A 6,362-nucleotide genomic window follows, 5' to 3' on the forward strand; every position below is an offset into this window, starting at 1 on the left:
CTGCTAAGGGACATCTATGTAGGGACAGTCCCTGGAAATTCAGCACCACTTTGACTTCTTGAAGACACTCTAGATAGCCCTTGTAGGTCACCTGAAGGTCAAGCAGCTGATATTCTCTGAATATCTGCTGTATACCTACATGACACTGATAGGAACTTTACACTCTATTTAGATTTTTAATAGGGATAGTTGAGTTACTCAAATACTTTATCTTAGGGCACAGTATGATTTTTGGTCCCAACAACCTTTCTTATTCTAATTTTTATTTTATCAATATTATTTTTCTTCCCTGTACCCTCACTCCTCTCCCACCCTCCCCACACCCATCCTAAAAATGTATCCTTGTGAGCATATGTAGGGTTTACAGTGAATGAGTAAGCTTTTAATTTATATATATATATATATATATATATATATATATATATATATATATATGATGCTGTGTTCTGTATCTCATCCAGTTTCTTCTACTTTCAACATTTTAAGACTCTACCCAAGTCATTGGATGTCCTTCTAAGTTAACATCTCTCCCTACTATGTTGTTTCTGCATGTGGAACCCTACTTTGTAGCCTTCATTCCCCTAGGGACTGTGAGTGTTTCACCCCTCACTCCCAGAAGCAGTGGTGCAGTCTTCCCTGCTCAGGTACTCATCCTTTTCCCAGTGCTTTCTAAAGTCAGACCCTTGTTGCTAAAGGACATAGTTTTAGCGGCTGCAGAGTGGGACCGTTCATCACATGGGATTCTGTACTATGTTGCATCATGAAGATCCTATCAGTTTGATGCTAGGAAGTTTTGTGGTTTGTGTGTGTGTGTGTGTGTGTGTGTGTGTGCTTATAAGTTATTGGTGACCCTCTTTGCTTGCTAAATTTCCCCTTTTTTAATAGAACAGGAGCAGACCTCAGGCTAACATATTTGCAAGCAGCACACTCCAGCTGAAATTTAATTAGAATGTAATTTTAAAAAATATATTTGTTTAAATGGACCCTTCTATTTTTAATAAGCAACTCTGGTTTTCTGCTTAAAGAAAAGACATTCCATAGTTAATAGAATCTAAAATGTGGCTGATGATAAAACAACATTATTATAGATTCCATTAAGAAAGGAAAAATAATTCTACTAATTAAACCATCATACATCACGCCGGGTAAGAAACATGCCTGCTTTCAAAGATGTTAAAATGTGAACAGATGTGCATCTGCTTTTGTTTCCGTTAGCAAATAAGGTTATTTAAGCAGAGAAGAGACTTTACTGAGTGAAAAAAATGGTACATAAATAACAATAGCCGTGGTAAATGAATTTGGTCGAAATGCAGATGTATTGGTAGGAGGGAGCGACTGGAGTTTCGGAGACACTTACTGGCATCATGGAGGTGGTCCTCATACCAACTTTGTAACTGACATGGACTTACGTCTGACCAGCAGACGAGGAGGAGTGGTGACCTTCCCAAGACCACAGGGTTAAGAGTAAAGCTTACTCAGGCAGGTAAGTCAAAAGCCCCACTCCTGGGTACCAGAAGTTCCTAAGTCTTGTGACCTGACTCTAGTGTGGCCTCTCTCCTGCCCCTCCCCTCTGAGTGGCCTTGGGGAGGGCCCAGATCTTGTCCTGCTTCCCTCCCATCTTGAGTCCTTCGAAGGACCTGGATGCTTCTGTGTTAGCAACACCTTCGCTTCTGCCTGGGTATGAAGGAGTGGTTTCCGGCACTTTTCTCACAGTAGCTGCCTTATCCATGACGAAGTCCAATGATGAGGAGTGGACATTTCTGACACTGAGGCACCCACTAAAGGAAGTAGGTTGACATCAGAGAATGTTCTAATAATAGGGGCAGAGGCAGCAAGTGCTTTGTTAGCTGTAAGCTCTTTCACTTTTATTCTTATTTGACCCTTACCACAATCATGAGTACATATTCTCCCCCCTTTTCAGGTGGGAAAACTGACGATGTTCACTTGCCCTGAATGACACATGAATAATCTGTAGGACTGTAAGCAGAACCACAAAGATGCTACCTTTCTATTTATTTATTTATTTATTTACTTGAAAGGTTTATTTATTTATTTGAGAGAAAAAGAGAGAGAGAGAGAGACAGAGAGGAGGGGCAGAGGCAGAGGGAGAGAGAGAATCCTCAGGCAGGCTCTGTGCTGAGCATGGAGCCCTTCACGGGGCTCGATCTCAGGACCCCGAGATTGTGACCTGAGCTGATGTCAAGAGCCGGCCACTTAAACAATTGAGGCACCCAGGAACCCCTCTTTTTTTTCTCTGTCTCTCTTAAATTAAACTTCTATTTTGAGATAATTTTAATTCACTGTTGTAGGAAATGCTGATGTAGAGAGCTTTGGATATGCTGCCTTACTGGGTTTACTGTTCTCTCCCATTAGTAACACCTTGTGAAACTGGAGTCCAGAACCACCACCAGGATCCTGGCACTGATAGAAACAAGAAGCAGAGCATTGCCATAGATCTGTCGTCCACCTGGGTTACCTTTTTTTTTTTTTTTTTTTAAGATTTTATTTATTTATTTGACAGACAGAGCTCACAAGCAGGCAGAGAGGCAGGCAGAGAGAGGGGGGGAAGCAGGCTCCCCGCTGAGCAGAGAGCCCAATGTGGGGCTCCATCCCAGGACTCTGGGATCATGACCTGAGCCGAAGGCAGAAGCTTATCCCACTGAGCCACCCAGGTGCCCCTCTTTCTTTTTTTTTTCTTCCTTCCTTCCTTCCTTCCTCTCTTTCTTTCTTAGATTTTGTTTATTTATTTGATAGAGAGAGTGAGAGAGCACAAGCAGGAAAAACAGTAGGAGAGGGAGAAGTGCAGGGAGCCCGATGCGGGGCTCGATCGCAGGACTCTAAGATCATGACCTGAGCTGAAAGCAGATGCTTCACCATCTGAGCCACCCAGGCACGGGTCTATGCGTGTTTATTTCTTAAAAGAAACTGCCAGACTGTTTGCCAGGGTGGCTGTGGTGTTTTATATCTCTTATCAGCAATGTGCAAGTGACTTAAATTCTCTACATCCTCACTAACATTTGGTGTTGTCACTAATTTTTATTTTGGCCAATTTGATAGATGTGTAGATAGCTCTCACTGTGGTTTTAATTTACTTTTCCCTAATGGCTAATGATGTTGCGCAGCCTTTTCGTATGCTGGGTTGTTGTCGGTATATATTCTCTGGTGACATTCTGCCCTTCTTCTTCTTCTTTTTTTTTTAATTCTTGAATTGTCTTTTATTTTTCCCCAATATCCTTTCTTTAAAAAAAAAAAACCGTCTTGAGATAATTATAGATTCATGTGCACTTGCAAGAACGGATACAGAGCTCCATAAGTCAAAGATGAATAATGCAGCCGGTGGGCAAAATATTTGAATAGACATTTCTCCTAAGAGAATACACAAATGAGCAAGGTGCATGTGAAAAGATGTGCCACTTCATTAGCCATCAGGGAAACAAATTAAAACCACAATGAAATAGCACTTCACACGTCCTAGGAGGGTTATAATAAAGAAAAAGATACAAAATAGCAAGTCTTCCTGAGGACGAAACCCTCGCTCGCTCCTGGTGGGAATGTAAAATGGGGCAGCTGTTTTGGAAAATGGTCTGGCAGTTTGTCGAAAGGTTAAACATCGAGTTACCGTATGATTCAGCAATTCCATTCCTAGGTATGTACTCAAGAGAACCGAAAATGTTTGTCCACGCAAAAAGCCGTACATGAATATTCCCGGTACCATTATCCCTACTAGCCCCAAAATGGAAATAGCCCAAATGTCCATCAACGGATGAACAGATAAAGTGTGATCTATCCGTGCAATGGGATCTTGTTCGTCAAAAAAAGGAAACAAAATATTGATGCATGCCACCAAAAATGCTAAGGGAAAGAAGCCAGTCACAAAGGACCACCTACAGTACGATTTCAATTACAAGAAATATCCAAATCACACGGATCTATGGAGAAAAGAAAGTAGAGTCGTAGTTGCCTAGGGTTTGGGTCATGGGGGTTTTAAGAGATGACAGATAAAGGGAGCAATAGTTTCTTATTGAGATAATTAAAAAGTTTTAAAATTATGGTGACGAATGGACAAGTTTGTGAATGCACTAAAAGCCACTGAACTGTACACTTTGGACGGAGTACTTGTATGATCTGTGAATTATATCTCAATAAATCTGTTTTTATTCTTTCTTTTTAAAAGATTTTATTTATTTGAGAGAGAGAGAGAGAGAGCACAAGCAGGAGGGAGAAACAGGCTCCCCCCTCACAGGGAAGCCAGATGTGGGTCCCGGACCCTGAGATCATGACATGAGCCCAAGTCAGACACTTAACCGACTGAACCACCCAGGTGCCCCAAACGCGTTTCTGTTTTTAAATAATACCGAGATTCTGTGGACACTTTACCCAGTTTCCCCCGGTAGTAATATTTTGAAAAGCTGTATAATAGGACAGAATACTGAGACCAAGATGTGAAGATTGATACAATTCACGGTGTTAGGTTTCCCCAGTGTTACTTGTGCTCCTGTGTGTGTGTGTGTGTGTGTGTGTGTAGTTCTACACATTTTATCACATCTGTATGTTTGTGTATCCATCGTGTTGGTCAAGACACTGAAGGGAATAGTGCCTTTAAAGCCGGGCTCACCCTAGATTCTGTCTGAAGCCATGCTCCAAAGACCTGTAGTCTGTCCTTCCTGTTACTAACCCAAACCAAGGAAGCTCGCCTCCGAGAATCTCCTCCTTGCTTGTCAAAGGGCAAGAGTCACAGAAGGCCATGAATTCCCACCCACACCGGAAGAACAGAAGGTTGGGATCCTGGGTGCCATTCACCCAGATTCTAGAATCACCCACACTTCTGAAAAAGTAGGAAATGATCTTACCAAAAGGAAGAATGTGAATTCTGGAAGGGGGGGGGTTACGCCTCCGTGTCTTCACTCCCCGCTTTCTCCTCCCACCAATTTCAAAAGCCATCCACCTCCCAGGCCTGGTGGGTAACTCGTCAGCGCTTTCGGAGATCCGGTATTTCTCGGCTCGCCCCTAGCCAGCGCTGTCAGGGAGAGGACTGGCAATGATTCATCGGTACTAATCCCTGTGTTTTCATAAGCCTCGCTGCTGTTCGCGGGGACAGCCCCGGCCGTTCTTCCACATCATCATCACTTTGGTTTCTCTCAAAATGTTTGCTCAGAAAAAGCCCAGAGTTTGGCCTCGGTTCTTTCTGGGCTTCCAGGGGAATTTCCCGTCCTTCTCGGACTCCAAGGGTGAAGTTGTTAGAAGGTTTGCTTCTTACCTGGCAGGGCAGAAGGTGAAGTCTGGCTCCTGTGAGGATTGTTGTTGTTGTTTTTAGTCAAAGACAAGCTTGCTATGATCACACCATTTGGGACAGAAGGCTGTGGGACCAAGGAGCAGATAACTTCTCTCTGTCTCTCAGCTGTGATCCCACTGCCTCCAAATCACTGGGCTGGTCATCGCTGACCACATGCTAGTCTGAGTTCTCTCCACCACCTGGATTTTATGACACAGCCATGATTTGACGATCTAAAACTTAAGCTTACACAGATGTGCTCCATACAACCTTGACTGTGGCCCATGAACACTGACTTCATTACCTCCACCCTTGCAGAGCCTCAACTCTGATACTTACAATCTCTGTCATCTTCACACTGTGGGACTAGAAGAATCTCCAAAAGTGAGTACTACTACTAACGATAATAATAATATCTTGATTGAGCAACTCTGTGAGACAGAAGCTCACAGATACCAGAAGACTTGTCCAAGATCACACCCTATAATGGCAATAAAAACTTATAATAATAAATGTACATTTTCCCCCTTTAACCATGGTTTCCTTGCAGCCTCTTACCTCCAACAAGTTAATTATCCCAGAGGACAAGTACTTGACCTCCTCAGTAAGACCACAGGCTTGCAAACTGGACCTTATAGAGAAGGAAAGGATGACCAGCAGGCTGGAGATTCAAGGAAGAGTTGACATTGAAGCTTAACACTGAAGGCAGTCTGCTGGCAGAATTCCCTCTTTCCCAAGGGAGGTCAGCCTTTGCTTTAAGACCTTCAGATGATTGGATGCAGCCCACCTACATTATGGAGAGCGGTCTGCTTTAATGAAAGTCTAAATGTTAACCTTATCTAAGAAGTACCTTCACAGCAACATCTGGGTGTCTTTGATCAAATATCTTAGTACTGTGGTCAAGCCACACTTACCCAGACAATTAATTATCACACCAGCTAAGGGTTTTATGGAGAGAAGACTGGGAGGGGAAAAGAGAGAGGACTGAAACATTCTACGGGGGCATTTGGCCAAGAAAAGCACTTTAGATAAATGAGAAAAACATCCAGAACACAGGATGGTTCTTGCTTCCACTCTCTGCTTAGGGAGC

At 43.0% G+C, this 6,362-nt stretch overlaps 1 long non-coding RNA gene across 1 annotated transcript; it reads left to right on the top strand.

The window, feature by feature from the left end:
• The first annotated feature begins 833 nt into the window (after positions 1 to 833).
• LOC309847164 lies at positions 834 to 2,491 on the top strand. The gene is made up of 2 exons (XR_014302350.1): positions 834 to 1,483; positions 2,374 to 2,491. It is a non-coding gene; the product is annotated as an uncharacterized lncRNA (long non-coding RNA).
• The last annotated feature ends 3,871 nt before the right edge of the window (positions 2,492 to 6,362 follow it).

Source organism: Mustela nivalis (genome assembly GCF_964662115.1).
Source record: "Mustela nivalis genome assembly, chromosome: 13".
Lineage (NCBI taxonomy): Eukaryota > Metazoa > Chordata > Mammalia > Carnivora > Mustelidae > Mustela > Mustela nivalis.